This window comes from Geotrypetes seraphini, chromosome 2 (assembly GCF_902459505.1).
Source record: "Geotrypetes seraphini chromosome 2, aGeoSer1.1, whole genome shotgun sequence".
Classification (NCBI taxonomy): domain Eukaryota; kingdom Metazoa; phylum Chordata; class Amphibia; order Gymnophiona; family Dermophiidae; genus Geotrypetes; species Geotrypetes seraphini.
In genome coordinates, this window is record NC_047085.1 from 244,306,227 (window position 1) to 244,324,454 (window position 18,228).

The window sequence follows — 18,228 nt, forward strand, 5'->3', positions numbered from 1 at the left end:
CTCAAAGCCCTTCTGCCAAGTCTCTTATAAAGATGTTGAATAGGATTGGGCCCAAGACTGAGCCCTGTGGTACTCCACTAATCACCTCCGTCATTTCGGAGGGGGTGCCGTTCACCACCACCCTTTGGAGCCTACCTCCAAGCCAGCTCCCAACCCATTTCGTCAATGTGTTACCTAATCCTATAGAACTCATCTATATACACAACCATCTCTATACACAACCATCTATATACACAATCATCTCTTTCCCTCCCTTCCTCTCTCCCAAGTCCTTGCCTTCTGTGTCCAACACATTCCTTCCCCCACCTCAGCATCTCTTTCCCTCCCTTCCTCTCTCCCAAGTTCATGCCTTCTGTGTCCAAAAATGCATTCCCTCCCCCACCACAGCATCTCTTTCCCTCCATTCCAAGTCCATGCCTTCTGTGTCCAAACACCCATTCCCTCCCCAACCTCACCATCTATTTCCCTCCCTTCCTCTCTCCCACTTCCATGCCTTCTGTGTCCAAAAACCCATTCCCTCCCCCACCTCAGCATCTCTTTCCCTCCCTTCCTCTCTCCCAAGTCCATGCCTTCTGTGTCCAAAAACCCATTCCATCCCCCACCTCAGCATCACTTTCCCTCCCTTCCTCTCTCCCAAGTTCATGCCTTGTGTCCAAAACGCACTCCCTCCCCCTTTTGTGTTCCCTGTTTGCCTCCCAGCCCATCTTAGCAACTTTCTCAGCAAAATGTAGCTCGAGCCGTGTAGGCTTGTCTTCTATTTCCTGCCTGTCCCGCCGCGCACACATAGCCGACCAGAAGTCTTCCCCGACTTCAGCGCTGACGTCGGAGGGCGAGCTTTGCTTAAGCCCTCCCTCCGACGTCAGCGCTGACGTCGGGGAAGACTTCCAATCGGTTGTATGAGCAGCAGGACAGTCGGAGTAGAAGACGAGCCTCGCGGCTTGAGTTATATTTAACCCCGCCGGTCCCCCATCGTCCCCGTTCAGCTCTCTCTCCTGCGCACCACCACCCCCTAGGCACTCTACTGGCCCGGGCCCCCTGTCAGCTCCGGGCCCCTGAATGCAGGACTGGTAGTACTGCCCTGATGGCGGCCCTGCCTCCTTCCCATGTCATTAGTGCCCCTTACTGTCTTTAATGCCCCAGTGCCTCTTTCCCATGTCCTTAGTGCCCCCAGTGCCTCCTTCCCATGTCTTTAGTGCCCCAGTGCTTCCTTCCCATGTCCTTAGTGCCCCTTCCTGTCTTTAGTGCACCCAGTGCCTCCTTCCCATGTCTTTAGTGCACTCAGTGCCTCCTTCCCATGTCCTTAAGTGCCCCTTCCTGTCTTTAGTGCCCCCAGTGCCTCCTTCCCATGTCTTTAGTGCCCCTAGTGCCTCCTTCCTATGTCCCTCTCACTGCCTTCCACACTTTGTCCCACCCCCACCCCCGAAGCTTGCCTGCCTGCCTGCCTGTGCCTGTCTACCTTTCTCCCTCCCTAGCCAAAGCCAGCCTGCTGCCTCCCTGCCGCTCAAAAAAACCAAAAAAAAAACCGCCTCCGTCCTTTTCCCCTTCTCTTACCTCCATGCTGCAGCTGCTAAAGCCGGAAGTCTTCTTTCCGACTCAATTCTAAAGTCGGAGAGGGCGTTCTGGGCCAGCCAGGCAGCGATTGGCTGGCCCAGAACGTCCTCTCCGACGTCAGAATTGACGTCGGAAAGACTTCCTGTCAGCTTTAGTAGCTGCAGTATGGCGGTAGGAGCAGGAGAAAAGGAGAGGCTTTTTTTTTTTTCTTCGCGCGGACCGGCAGAAATTCAACCGGCGGTGCTCTTCCAATTCAAAGGTGAGGTGGAGGGAGGGAGATGGCGGGGACCACGCAATCTTGATTGCCTCACTGCGGGGACAAGTCCATTCACCGCTCCACAGGGCGGTGAATGGCCTTGTCCCCGTCCCGCAGAGGCCACTATTTTTTCTTCCCCGTTTTGGCGGGTTACCCGCGGCTAAATGCAGCTAGCCGCGGGTAACCCGCCACCGTGTCATTCTCTATTGCTGCCCTCCTTAAAAGACAGGTAGAGGTTTTACTTTTCACTCTCTCAGTAAAGCCTCGAGCAGTACACACACTGCTCAGAAAAAAACCCCTCAAAACCCAAAATGCAGCTTTAGAAACTCAGTTCATTGGGTGGCTGGCCACACCCCACAATGTCACCAGCACAAATGCTCAGGCAGCAATTGTACAAAAACATCAAAAAGAAACTTCAATTAAAAATAAACCATTTGGCTTGGCAGACTACTCACAGACCATCTGTTCCTCATTCAAGTCAGGCAAAACACAATCCTCATTGTATTCCATTGGACATTCCTTCTGCTGGTTCTCTGTGAGTGGCTCAGCATTGACTTCAGCTAGTTCTTCCATCTCATAGTTAGAAGTCTCTGTGGGGAAACTGTTCTGTGCTGAGTCCTGCTCCACTGGAAGGACTAGCTTCCTTCACAGCTTACGTTCAGCTGCATGCTCCAGCTGTGTCCTCCCCTTGTCCGACTAGGAAGGCTCCAGAAATGGAAACCTCCTAGCAGGGACAAACAAGTTCTTAAATAGCCCTGCACTCCTGCTGTCAGCTTGAGCTCTGGGCTTTCTTAAAGGGGCAGGCTCCTGACTAAGGCTTGCTTCAGGATATCTCATAGTTCTCCTAACAGGGTTTCTAATGGGTGTCCCACAAGGCTCGGTACTCTCCACTCTTCTGTTTAACTTTTATAGAGTGTCTTTGGGGAAGGATTTTTGGGAACAGAATGTCAGTTATCATTTTTATGCTGATAATATTCAATTGTTTTTTCCTATGGATGACTGGAAAGTTGATTTACAAAGGATGCTGTTGATATGTTTACAAGCTGTAGATGTCTGGATGACTGAACACAAACTAGTGTTGAACCTAGCTAAAACAGATGTGGCGTTGATTGGACAGAATGAGGACTCACAATGGCCCCAAGATATAGAAGTTAACTAGCTGATGCCCCGGCGTTGCACGGGTATTTAATTATAGCAATAACACTGTAAATGGATTCAAATAAAGATACTTTATAGTGGTGAATGAAATTATTTTTTTACAGCTTAATAAAAAGTACAATATTCAAATTATAATGTGAAATATTTGACAAAATGAATACAATACAACTAACGCAAAACGTGATTATAAACAACATTTTTAGTTTCACCTCCTGGAGCAAGAACATATAAATTCTTGGGTGAACCCAGCCCTGAGCAAGCAACATAGAGCTGTGGGCCGCGAGACCCCCAGAACATATCACCCCAGGTAGTGAGGGATCAGCATACCAAGTTTCGTTCAAATCGGTCAAGCCGTTTTGAATTACAGTGAGAATGGCAGCTTTTCACATTTTTTCCATTGACATGAATGGGTGAAATCAGATTTTCTGTTTGTAGCTCCGTCCACGTGTGCAGGTGGGCCACTCAAATCGGTCAAGCCGTTTTTGAATTACTGTGAGAATGGCAGCTTTTTACATTTTTTCCATTGACATGAATGGGTGAAATCTGATTTTATGTTTCTAGCTCCGTCCACGTGTGCAGGTGGGCCGCGAGACCCCCAGAACATATCACCCCAGGTAGTGAGGGATGTGCATACCAAGTGTCGTTCAAATCGGTGAAGCCGTTTTTTAATTACTGTGAGAATGGCAGCTTTTTACAATTTTTCCATTGACATGAATGGGTGAAATCAGATTTTCTGTTTGTAGCTCCGCCCACATGTGCAGGTGGGCCGCGAGACCCCCAGAACATATCATCCCAGGTAGTGAGGGATCTGCATACCAAGTTTCGTTCAAATCGGTCAAGCCGTTTTTGAATTACTGTGAGAATGGCAGCTTTTTACATTTTTTCCATTGACATGAATGGGTGAAATCTGATTTTATGTTTGTAGCTCCGCCCACGTGTGCAGGTGGGCCGAGAGACCCCCAGAACATATCACCCCAGGTAGTGAGGGATGTGCATACCAAGTGTCGTTCAAATCGGTGAAGCCGTTTTTTAATTACTGTGAGAATGGCAGCTTTTTACAATTTTTCCATTGACATGAATGGGTGAAATCAGATTTTCTGTTTGTAGCTCCGCCCACATGTGCAGGTGGGCCGCGAGACCCCCAGAACATATCATCCCAGGTAGTGAGGGATCTGCATACCAAGTTTCGTTCAAATCGGTCAAGCCGTTTTTGAATTACTGTGAGAATGGCAGCTTTTTACATTTTTTCCATTGACATGAATGGGTGAAATCTGATTTTATGTTTCTAGCTCCGTCCACGTGTGCAGGTGGGCCGCGAGACCCCCAGAACATATCACCCCAGGTAGTGAGGGATGTGCATACCAAGTGTCGTTCAAATCGGTGAAGCCGTTTTTTAATTACTGTGAGAATGGCAGCTTTTTACAATTTTTCCATTGACATGAATGGGTGAAATCAGATTTTCTGTTTGTAGCTCCGCCCACATGTGCAGGTGGGCCGCGAGACCCCCAGAACATATCATCCCAGGTAGTGAGGGATCTGCATACCAAGTTTCGTTCAAATCGGTCAAGCCGTTTTTGAATTACTGTGAGAATGGCAGCTTTTTACATTTTTTCCATTGACATGAATGGGTGAAATCTGATTTTATGTTTGTAGCTCCGCCCACGTGTGCAGGTGGGCCGAGAGACCCCCAGAACATATCACCCCAGGTAGTGAGGGATCTGCATACCAAGTTTCGTTCAAATCGGTCAAGCCGTTTTTGAATTACTGTGAGAATGGCAGCTTTTTACATTTTTTCCATTGACATGAATGGGTGAAATCTGATTTTATGTTTGTAGCTCCGCCCATGTGTGCAGGTGGGCCGCGAGACCCCCAGAACATTTCATCCCAGGTAGTGAGGGATCTGCATACCAAGTTTCATTCAAATCGGTGAAGCCGTTTTTGCGTGATCGCGGCACATACACACACACATACATACATACACACATACATACCTCCGATTTTATATATATAGATAACATGAGACTTGCAATTCATAGGCAGTTAAAGATTTTGGATTTCTGATTGGATGTGACATTATGTATGATAGATCAGGTATTGGCAGTGGTGAAATCAGTGTTTTTTCAAATGTGATTATTGAGAAGAGTAAAGCTTATGCCTTCAGGTTATGATTTTCGTATTGTAATGCCCTTTATTTAGACATTTTATCATCATGGCACAGAGCCTTGCAAATAATTCAAAATGCGGAAGCGTGTTTGCTATTTGAAGGAAGCAGATTTGAACATGTTACACCAAGTCTGAGAAAACTCCACTGTTTACTTGTCAAATTTCATATTGTTTTCAAGATTCTGGTATTAACTTTTAAAGTCAGTCATTATAAGATCCCTTTGTGGGGTGCCGCAGGGCTCGGTGCTTGGACCCTTGCTCTTCAACATCTTTATAAATGATCTGGACATAGGTACGACGAGTGAGGTGATTAAATTTGCAGACGATACGAAGTTATTCAGAGTAGTGAGGACACAGGGGGATTGTGAAGATCTGCAATGTGACATAATCAGGCTCGAGGAATGGGCAGATGGCAGATGGCAGTTGAAGTTCAACATGGATAAGTGTAAAGTGCTGCATGTCGGTAACAAAAATCTCATGCACGAATACAGGATGTCCGGGGCAGTACTTGGAGAGACCTCCCAGGAAACAGACTTGGGAGTTCTGATCGGCAAGTCGACGAAGCCGTCCACGTAATGTGCGGTGGCGGCAGCGGCGAAAAGGGCGAACAGAATGCTAGGAATGATAAAGAAGGGGATCACGAACAGATCGGAGATGGTTATCATGCCGCTGTACCGGATCATGGTGCGCCCTCACCTGGAGTACTGCGTCCAGCACTGGTCGCTGTACATGAAGAAGGACACGGTACTACTCGAAAGAGTCCAGAGAAGAATGACTAAGATGATTAAGGGGGCTGGAGGAGTTGCCGTACAGCGAAATATTAGAGAAACCCGGCCTCTTCTCCCTCAAACAGAGGAGATTGAGAGTGGATATGATCGAAACATTCAAGGTATTGAAGGGAATAGACTTAGTAGATAAAGACAGGTTGTTCACCCTCTCCAAGGTAGGGAGAACGAGAAGGCACTCTCTAAAATTGAAAGGGGATAGATTCTGTACGAACATAGGAAAGTTCTTCTTCACCCAGACAGTGGTAGAAAACTGGAACGCTCTTCCGGGTCTGTCATAGAAGAAAACACCCTCCAGGGATCCAAGACAAAGTTAGACAAGTTCCTTCTGAACCGGAACGTACGCAGGTAGGGCTAGTCTCAGTGCGCTGGTCTTTGACCAGAGGACCGCCACGTGAGCGGACTGCTGGGCACGATGGACCACTGGTCTGACCCAGCAGCGGCAATTCTTATGTGCTTATGATAAGGCTTTATCAGCCATCTAGATCATTAAGAACAGAGGGAAAGTTACATCAAGTTTTCAAGTTTCAAGTTCAAGTTTTATTAAATTTTAATATACCGACCATCAACAGGTATCTAGCCGGTTTACAAGTTAAAAATGGATTAAAATAATACTAAAAATAGTAATATTTAGAGTGGGGATGTGAACATTGAGACTTTGACTAGACATACTAGACAGTGAGGTTTGAAAAGAAGGCAAAGGGAAAAGTTACATTATTAGAAGTTTAAAAATAAAATTAAAAAAAAAAAAGGAAATGAAATGAAAAGGGAAAGGGAAAGGATAAAACATTAGGGATCGCTTCTTGAAAGCAGTTGGCGTGTTTAAGAATAGGTTATATTCAAGAGTAAGAGAACACATCTTGAAATAAGAATGTTTTTAATTTGGTCTTAAATTTATCGATAGAATTCTCGTGGCGGATTTGAGATGGCAGTGCGTTTCATAAAGTAGGGCAACTACAGAAAAATTGGTTTTTCTGGTATAGAAAAATTCCTTGATAGAAGGAACAGAAAGCAAGTTCTGATCAGCAGATCTGAGTGTCCGTGAGGAGCAAAAAGGAATAAGAAGCTTATCTAGAAAGGGAGTTTGATGGGAAAGTTTGATTTTGAAAACTAGCATGATTGTTTTGTATGTGATGCGATGTGTTAAGGGTAGCCAGTGAGCTTCTTTCAGAAGAGGGGTGACAGGATCCTATTTCCCTAACTTGTATATAAGTTTTATGGCCGTGTTTTGTATAAGTTGTAGCCATCGTAATTCTTTCTGAGGGCTTCCGTTGTAAAGAGAGTTGCAATAATCAAGGTAAGAGATAACTAGAGAATGAACTAGAGTAGTAATTGCTTCAGTGTCGAGGATAGAGGTTAGGGAACGTATAAGCCGAAGTTTGCAGAAACAGGTTTTTACTACTGAACTGATTTGATCATGAAAGGTTAGATCCTTGTATATGGTAATATAAGAACATCTATAATATCCATTGAAGGTGCTTTATTATGGAATAATCTAACAGGACAGCTGAGGTTGCTTTCTGATATTAAAAAAAATTAAGGAACTATTGAAAACAACTTTGTTTGTGGAGGCATTCTCTTGATTGATCTAGGATATTGATTGAAAATGTTTTAGATATGCTTGTTTAATTATTTGTATGTTGGTTATATGATGATTATGTTTGTATTTTTGTAAACTGCTTAGGTCTAAGTGAATTAGAAATGTTGTAAATGACAAATGGATGTCTTTTTCTGGTATTATGGCCAAATTTTGCATTCCCCCCTCACAGTACAGTGGTTTACGTTCCAGGAGCATGCTCGTTTATCAAAGCGAGTTTCCCCATAGGAAATAATGGAAACTCGCTTTGATACGTTCCCACCCCCACCCCCTGAGGCCAGGGCGCTGCTCCCCCCCTGCTCGCAAAGTCCCCCCCCGCGTGATCCGGCACCCCCCGTGAGAACAGGCACCCCCGCCCAACCAACTTTAATTCACCTCCCCCCCCCCCCCCGTCTGGCACCGGCACGAGAACCGCTCCCCCCGCTCGCAAAGGGCCCCCCCGCGAGAACAGGAACCACCCGCCTGACCAACTTTAACTCACCCCCCCTTTGGCACCGGCACGCAGCCCACAAGTGCCGGTGCCGCTTGAAGATCTTCCTTGTCTCTGCCGGCTTTGAGCATGCATCTGCACATGCTCAAGCCCTTCTAATTCTCCCTCTCGCCAAGATTCTCATATATATATATATATATATATATATATATATATATATGAGGGGGTGCTGAAAAGTTCTCGGCCCAACCAACCGACTTCCTAAATTCAGATTGTTATTTTGCCACCGTAGCTGAAAAGAGTGTCATCCTATTTCCTTAAGTGCCAATTTGCAGAAAGGAAATTCTATGTTTTGACATTGTTTCAGATCATTGATTGAACAATATCCACATCATTCTCTTCTTGGTTGGGTTGAGAACTTTTCAGCACTCGCTCTTCTTTTACAAGCACAATATCTATCTAAGATACTGTTCCATATTTTAACTTTCTTGTCACCTTGTGTGCCCCCCTCCTTACCCACACTCTATTACTGAGTTGAGGGTGCTATGTGCACCTTCCATATGCTCTTACCTTTTAGAGGTAGGATGCCCAATGAGGAGCTTCCAGCCTTTGGACATCTTCTTGATGTTCTTTATCTAGCTGGAGGAATGAAAGTGTTTCTCTTAGAAACATAGAAACATGACGGCAGATAAAGGCCAAATGGTCCATCTAATCTGCCCATCCGCAGTAACCATTATCTCTTTCTCTCTCTGAGAGATCCCACGTGCTTATCCCAGGCACTCTTGAATTCAGACACAGTCCCTGTTTCCACCACCTCTTCTGGGAGACTGTTCCATGCATCTACCACCCTTTCTGTAAAAAACTATTTCCTCAGATTACTCTGGAGTCTGTCACCTCTTAACTTCATCCTATACCCTCTCATTGCAGAGTTTCCTTTCAAATGAAAGAGACTCGACTCCTGCATATTTATATAACATAAATATTTAAATGACTCTATCATATCTCTCCTCTCCCGCCTTTCCTCCAAAGTACTGTATACAGATTGAGATCTTTAAGTCTGTTCCTATAAGCCTTATCACAAAGACCACACACCATTTTTGTAGCCTTCCTCTGGACTGACTCCATCCTTTTTATATTTTTTTGAAGATGCAGCCTCCAGAATTGTACACAATATTCTAAATGAGGTCTCACCAGAGGCATCAATATCTCCTTTTTCCTACTGGCCATACCTCTCCCTATGCAACCTAACATCCTTCTAGCTTTCGCTGTCAACTTTTCAACCTTTTTGGCCACCTTAAGATCATCATACACAATCGTTCTAAAATCTCTCTCTTCCATCGTGCACATAAGTTCTTCACCCCCTAAACTGTTATCATTCCCTTTGGTTTTTGCAGCCGAAATGCATGACCTTGAATTTCTTAGCATTGAATTTTAGCTGCCAAATTTCTTTGTGCACTGTCATCTGCTATGCAAAGAATGAAATGTTCTTTCCATGACATTGGCTTCCTTTGCATGCTATTTTGACAACTTCCTCAATGTGCATGTCACATAAAATTATATGTATACAGCACATTCATGCAGATGTACAGCATGCACATGACAGTTCAAGTAAAAATGCTCATTTTATAGAGTGGGTCCCACTCTGTATACATTATAAACTATGATTACAGATTTAGATGTCCCTTGTTCCTGACTCGCATCTACCTACCCAACCTATGAAAATTAATATCACATGTGAGGTAATTCTGATCTACTATACTGGAATTTTAACACACTAGCATGTATTTATATTGTTGTACGAAAGTGATTATTACACATCTTAACCAAAGAGATACTGAGTAGACATTTTCCTTTTAAATGCTTAAAGATTTATATAGCAATAAATATCTGGCAGTTTAAGGTGGAAAGGGGCTGCACAAACCTTGTATTAGTCAATAGAATAGGCCAATTTATGAGCTAGTCATGTTGTTTGGAGTTAATTACATTATAGGTCCTTAAATACTGAAAACTAAACCGATTTTTATTTAATTGGTAGCGATAGATTTGTAAGATGTTAAATGGGTAAAGATACTTTGGCCTAATGTATGTGGTCTCTATCATCAAACTGATCACCCTACAAAAACTATAATAATAACAACTGCACAGTAAAATGAACAAAAACAGAAGGAAAATATATGCTAGTTAAATAAGGTCATGATTAATTTTAATTGCAGTATATTTTATTTAAGAGTGTGTTTATAGGAGTAGCCTTACTTGTTAAATAGTTTTAATTCCTCCCCCCTCATTTTTACTAAACTGTGGTAGAGCACTAAGGCCCAGATTCTATGAGTATATAGGATGCCCGGTCTCAAAAGCCGCCTAAGCACAAGGGCGGCCTATATAGAATCACATCTGTCCTCATGGACAGATGCCTAAGCCACCCTAACACCATGATTCTCTAACCGGCATCCAAGTCATATACGCCGGTAAGAAAATTGGGTTGCCGATGAGCTTATTGTGGCAAGAACCCATCCCACCCTCGCAAAGACTACTGGCCAATCCCTCCTGACAGACACCCCCTCCATCGCTGTAAACATCACCGGCAGGAGGGATGCCCAGTCCCTTCTACCGGACACATCCCACCAAATGATCGTCAGCATAAGGGATGCCTAATCCCTCCTGCCAGAACCTCCACATACCCCATAAAGTAGCCTACCCGGACCCTCCCCCCCCTAGCCCATTCGGAACTCCTCCCTTCCTTATGGTGATGGCCGTTCTGAAGCATCCTTCCTGCCTCCAGCCAGCTGGCCTGCCTTCACTCGTGGGAGCACTGGGCAAGGGCCTTAGACCTTATTGGCCCTGATTGGCCTAGTCACTTAAGGCCTCTCATGTAGGAGGGCCGTAGGCCCCTGGGCCATTCAGAATCTTAGGCCCCTCTCGTAGTGCATTCTGGGATGCACTGTGAGTAACCTAAGATTCTGATTGGCCAGATCCCTTAAGTGCCTACCGTTGGCCTAGAGAGGTGCATAAGACTGCCTAGGCCCACCTAAGGTCATCTAAGGCCACTTCCAAGCAAAGCCATACCTAGCCTTAGGTGAGCTTAGGCGGGCCTACATGCCTCCCTAGGCTCCCAGAGGCACCTACAATGTAGACCGCCTGCATCAGGATGTTTTTTTTTAAACGTTTGCCCCAATTGGCTGGTTAGGCAGCAGTAGGCCTCCTACAATCAGGATGCCGTTTATAGAATTTGCTCCTAAATGCTTCAACACTGCTCTGACGTTCATAGAATTCCTGCCTACATTTGAATGCCTTTCCCCCTCATTTGCTTGCGCAGGTTTGGAGGATGATCAGGACATAGGTTAGTGAATCAGGTCGGAGGAAAGTCGGGTCGCAAAGGGGGTCGCTAAGTGGTCGGAACTTGATCCGTGGGCTTAGTGAATCTAGCCCTAAGCGACTACAAACAAGGTAAAAGTAGGACAGCTCTCTCCCTGGAGATTAAGGTTAGATTTCTCTATCTTGCTGTAGGCAATGCCTTGATTCAACCGCTAAAACCACCAAATTGTGAAGAAGGGTGACTATTATCAAGATAAGTGAAAATTTGAAACTTAAACTTAAAAGTTAAAAGAAGTATAGTAACTGATGAAGCTAAACATTGAGGACTTACATTAAAAACAAAATAAAAAAATTGATAAAGCTGTGAAGCCTTGACCAGTGAGGATTTACACAGCATGCTCCCCGGTAAATAGTACCTTAAAGGACGGAGGAGTGATTGTGGTTCTGAGGTCTGTGGTACATGACAGATGAAAGAGGTGGGATGAGAAGAGGATATCTTAGAATATTATTTGAAAAGTTGCTGTGTAAACTCTAAGTGAAGATTTAAGCCATTGATTTGTATTATTGATTCAATGAAAGCATGCGGTGTATTCTCATTATTGACTTTTAAAAAAAGTAATCTGCCACATGACAAATGCATGATCATATAGTTATCTCGATTATTTAATTTGAAGACTAATTGTCCATTAGACAAATTAACTTTTAGATAAATTGTCTTTTTGGATGCATTATATCTCCCTAAACTCCTCTCTGAGACTCCATTCATCTTTCTTACCTGTAACCTTATTTATTTAAAAAAATTTCTATTCTGCTCAGTCTACAATTCTACGAGGAGCACAACAAAAATCCATAATCTTAATAGCATGCATAACCATAATTATAATATACTAGCTGATGCCCCGGCGTTGCACGGGTATTTAATTATAGCAATAACACTGTAAACGGATTCAAATAAAGATACTTTATAGTGGTGAATGAAATTATTTTTTTACAGCTTAATAAAAAGTACAATATTCAAATTATAATGTGAAATATTTGACAAAATGAATACAATACAACTAACGCAAAACGTGATTATAAACAACATTTTTAGTTTCACCTCCTGGAGCAAGAACATATAAATTCTTGGGTGAACCCACCCTTGAGCAAGCAACATAGAGTTGTGGACCGCGAGACCCCCAGAACATATCATCCCAGGTAGTGAGGGATCTGCATACCAAGTTTCGATCAAATCGGTCAAGCCGTTTTTGAATTACTGTGAGAATGGCAGCTTTTTTCATTTTTTCCATTGACATGAATGGGTGAAATCTGATTTTCTGTTTGTAGCTCTGCCCACGTGTGCAGGTGGGATGCGAGACCCCCAGAACATAGCACCCCAGGTAGTGAGGGATCTGCATACCAAGTTTCGTTCAAATCGGTCAAGCCGTTTTTGAATTACAATGAGAATGGCAGCTTTTTACATTTTTTCCATTGACATGAATGGGTGAAATCTGAATTTATGTTTGTAGCTCCGCCCACGTGTGCAGGTGGGCCACGAGACCCCCAGAACATATCACCCCAGGTAGTGAGGGATCTGCATACCAAGTTTCGTTCAAATCGGTCAAGCCGTTTTTGAATTACAATGAGAATGGCAGCTTTTTACATTTTTTCCATTGACATGAATGGGTGAAATCTGAATTTATGTTTGTAGCTCCGCCCACGTGTGCAGGTGGGCCACGAGACCCCCAGAACATATCACCCCAGGTAGTGAGGGATCTGCATACCAAGTTTCGTTCAAATCGGTCAAGCCGTTTTTGAATTACTGTGAGAATGGCAGCGTTTTACATTTTTTCCATTGACATGAATGGGTGAAATCTGATTTTCTGTTTGTAGCTCTGCCCACGTGTGCAGGTGGGATGCGAGACCCCCAGAACATAGCACCCCAGGTAGTGAGGGATCTGCATACCAAGTTTCGTTCAAATCGGTCAAGCCGTTTTTGAATTACAATGAGAATGGCAGCTTTTTACATTTTTTCCATTGACATGAATGGGTGAAATCTGAATTTATGTTTGTAGCTCCGCCCACGTGTGCAGGTGGGCCACGAGACCCCCAGAACATATCACCCCAGGTAGTGAGGGATCTGCATACCAAGTTTCGTTCAAATCGGTCAAGCCGTTTTTGAATTACAATGAGAATGGCAGCTTTTTACATTTTTTCCATTGACATGAATGGGTGAAATCTGAATTTATGTTTGTAGCTCCGCCCACGTGTGCAGGTGGGCCGCGAGACCCCAGAACATATCACCCCAGGTAGTGAGGGATCTGCATACCAAGTTTCGTTCAAATCGGTCAAGCCGTTTTTGAATTACTGTGAGAATGGCAGCGTTTTACATTTTTTCCATTGACATGAATGGGTGAAATCTGATTTTATGTTTGTAGCTCCGCCCACGTGTGCAGGTGGGCCACGAGACCCCCAGAACATATCACCCCAGGTAGTGAGGGATCTGCATACCAAGTTTCGTTCAAATCGGTCAAGCCGTTTTTGCGTGATCGCGGCACATACACACACACATACATACATACACACATACATACCTCCGATTTTATATATATAGATTACATAAACAAAATGTACAAATACTTAAACAATGAGCAGCTCTTATACCCCCTTTTATTAAACTGAGCTAACAGTTTTTAGCACGAGGAGCTGCGCTGAATACTCTGCACTGCTCCCGATGCTCATAGAGTTCCTATGAGTGTCGGGTGCAGCGCAAGGCATTCAGGGCAGGTCTCGGCACTAAAAATTGCTAACGCAGTTTAATAAAAGGAGGCCTTAATACTGATAGGATTTATTCTAATTCAAATACTATTTATAGTAAAGCAAGACGCAATCTCCAGTTTTAGTAGGTCCCTTTATGAGACCTTTTTAAAATTATTCAAATTCCACATTTCTCTTGAGGCAAAGAGTTCCACAGCTTAGGTCCTGTGATATTAAAAAAAAATAAATAAATAGATTCTATTTTCTTCTCCTTTACTGCTAACTTATGCCTGGAATAGACTTTCTGAGTCAGTAAGTCAAGCTCTATTTCTAGCTTTATTCAAGTCTAGGATAAAATCCCACTTTTTTGAGGTTGCTTTTAACTCCTACTCACTTGTAAAGTATCCATGTCTGCTTTAATTATTCACACTGTCAGCAATGGTGTCAGGTCAAAAGCACGCCGGGACAAAGGCGCGTGCAGACAATTGAGCGCAGTGTGTAGGCGCACGCCGCAGAAAATTACAGTTTTTAGGGCTCCGACGGGGGGTGTATGGGGGGACCCCCCCCCACTTTACTTAATAGAGATTGTACCGCGTTGTGGGGGGTTTGGGGGGTTGTAACTCCCCACATTTTACTGAAAACTTCACTTTTTCCCTGTTTTTAGGGAAAAATTAAGTTTACTGTAAAATGTGGAGGGTTACAACCCCCCAAACCCCCCACAACGCCGGTGCAATCTCTATTAAGTAAACTGGGGGGGGGGGCTCCCCAACAAAACCCCCCGTTGGAGCCCCTAAAAACTGTAATTTTCTTCGGCGCGCGCCTCCATCTTGCGCTCAGTTGTTGGCGCGCGCCTTTGTCTTTCACGGGGTTGTCTATGAACTGTCAGAAATTCCCTAATTCCATGTTTGTTCTGTTTTGATTAAGCTGTAAGTTCTGTTAAGCAGGGATTGTCTCTTATGTGTTTAATGAACAGCATTGTATATGTCTAGCAGCACTATAGAAATATATAACTTGTACTACTGTGTTTCCCTGAAAATAAGCCCTAGCATGATTTTCGGGGTAGGTCCTAATATAAGCCCTACCCCCAAAATAAGCCCTAGTTAGATAGGTTAAAGGTAAATCGGGCTGGGTGATAAGGGAGTTTCTACCCCGTAGACCTCTCCTCTTCATCCTTATTGTTCGGTACCAACTGCAACAGGGCACTTGCAAAGGCTCTAGAAGTGCTTTTGTTTTGGGGTTTATTTTTGTTTGTTTGATTTTGTGTCCTTCATTCAAAGCAAATGTGGAAGGGGGACAGATTATTCAGGTACACAACCCTCTGCAATATGATACAAGAATTGGGGTGGAGGAGAGAAAGGGAGAGATGATTGTTGTACATGAAAAAAATAAGACATCCCCGAAAATAAGCCCTAGTGAGTTTTTGGGGCTAAAAATTAATTTTAAGACACTGTCTTATTTTCGGGGTAACATGATAGTAATAGTATCCTTAGAACAACTGTACCAAACCTGGGGCTCCATTTACTAAAGTGCGCTACCGGTTTTAGCGTACGCACTGCACGCTAACACCTCCATAGAGCTTGCATTAGTATTTTCCGTGTAGCGCAGGATTAGTGCGCACAGCATTGTAGCGCGCGCTAAAAACGCTAGCCCACCTTAGTTAGAGGAGCACCATGAAAAATCTAACAGGATATGTACAAAAACACTATTTCACATGGCCCCAAATTCACTGTAAATATTAACTTTATTTACAGTCATCTTTGCAGTTATTATTCTGGCTAGTTTCTTTTTCAGCTCTCGATATGGTGGGGGGTGAGTGAACCTTTCAGCTCCTTGATTTGTTTTTTGAATTTTTGCAAATTTGCAGTTCAGTGCTGTAGAAAGAAAAGGAACTGTTCAAAGTAAATGCAGAATGATAAAATGCCTGCTGTAATAGAAGCAAAACACAGACAGATCAATTCTTAGTGATCTCCCCAACTTTTAGGCTATCCAGAATGGAAAAAAAAAAGTTATTTTTTTTTTTAATATTAAGATACCTTTGAGCTTTGTTAAATTTAATAGAACCAGACACTAATGTTTGCAGTACTGGTAGCCAAGAAGCTGAAACACATACAAGAAAGCTGATGATTTCAGAATGCTAAGACAGAGCCATCTGCATGCAAGCTTTGTGCACTGATTCTTGCCTTTACACGGACAATTTGTTTCAAACTACTAATTCAGCCCTCGGGCTGTTTTCTCCACTATTGGATGCACAGTTCAATTTGCATGTCCAACCTGCTCAGTTTTGCCAGAAGTAGATGGCTCCCACCACAGGAAAATTTCTGGGCTGAAACTATTAAACTTTAGGAAAAGAAACTCCTTTATAATTTGCAATACATTATCGGCTATGTTTTCCAGAGTTGCTATGGCTGAAAATGTGCTATTCTATCCTTTACTGTGTATTATTTTATTCCAGTGTATCAATATCCATACTGAAAACTCTTCATGACTAAAACTGTCATCTTTTCTGTCCTTTCTTTCTGAATTGGATGTCACTCAGTGGGTTCTATCCCCACTCATCAAGTTGGACATATACTTGATCTTGTAATATCCTATTCTCTATGCCCATTCATCCTTTCTAATTTCTGCATAACCCCCATTATAATGATCAAATTATTATTCATTTTTCTTTAAACTTATCAGCCACGCTGACCATCAATGACATTTCAAATCACATGATAATACCAACCCATAATCTTCCATCATGCTTAACATTATTTTCTCAAGACTTCACCATTAGACCTCTTGCAGCCCAGATTCAATGCTGGGACAATGTATTTACAAAAACCTTGACTTCTAGTTAGTGATGCGGGGACAAAGATTCATCCCCGTCCCCGCATTTCCATCCCTGTTGCTGCAATGAAACATATTTTTTATCTCTGCCCTTCACCGTCCCTACATTTTTCATCCCCCTTCCATCACTGTCCCTGCATTCTTAATTTTTCCCCTGCATCTCCCCGCTCAAATCAGAAATATGATTTTATGAAATTTTATGGGCCTAAGGCATTGCAAATAAACATTTTGGGGCTGATTCTGTATAGGACGCCGGTCTCAGCAGCTGCCTAAGAAGCGGCTGAGAATCGCACACAAGTGTCCTATGTAGAATTGTGTCTATCTTTAAGAATTGATGCCTCCCTCCCCCCCCCCCATCATCCTGGTGCTCATGTCACTGGAGCCAGTTACAAAATCACACCTGCCTGATCGCAAAGATAGGCGGCTTAGCCATCTGTCTTTGTCAAGGGAATCCCTTGCCATCAGCTGATCGCAGCAAGAGAATCCCCAATCAGCTGAGCAGGCAGGACTCCCTTAAAACACATAGAAACATGATGGTAGCTAAAGGCCAAATTGCCCATCTAATCTGACCATCAACATTAAACATTATCTGTTCCTCTCTCTAAGAGATCCCACGTGCCTATCCCAGGCTTTCGTGAATTCAGTCACAGTCTCTGTCTCCACCACTTCTTCCGGGAGACTGTTCCATGCATCTACCACCATTTCTGTAAAAAAATGTATTTGCTTAGATTACTCCTGAGTCTATCAACTCATAACTTCATCCTATGCCCTCTCATTCCAGAGCTTCCTTTCAAAAACACAGCTTCGAGGAGTCCTGTTGGCTCAGCTAATCGGGGATTTCCATGCCGTGATCAGCTCAGCTGGCAGCATCTGCTTTTCAGATGAAATGCAGGCCAGAATTTTGCAGGCCTACATTTTAGGTGTCTGTCATGGCTCTAGGGAGATGCTTCAACTAACCCAAGGCCACTTCTTGGTGAAACCACGCCCATACCCAGCCTTGGGCAAGCTTATGTGTTACTACACATCTCCCTAGACCCGTGAAAAATGCCTACAGTGTAGGCGTCCTGCCTCAGGGAGTTGTTTTTTTTTTAAACATGCATCCCTACTGGCTGCCCACAGACGCCTACAATCAGAACGTCTTTTTGTAGCATCATCCCCTTTGAGCCTATTATGTGTGTTGGGCGGAGGGGCGGGGGGGGGGGTGTTTGAGGCATGTCAGGTTCTTCATTGTGCACAGAAAACCAAACATCAGCTCATTACTAGTGATATTTTAGTCTAGCTGTCCCAAAAATTTTAGTTCTTATTCAGTTCACAAAATCGCAACAAATAAACCAAAAAGCGAATTTTTTTTTTTAATTGCGAGCAAAACAGATACAATTGCAAATAACGTATTTTCACGCATATAACGCAC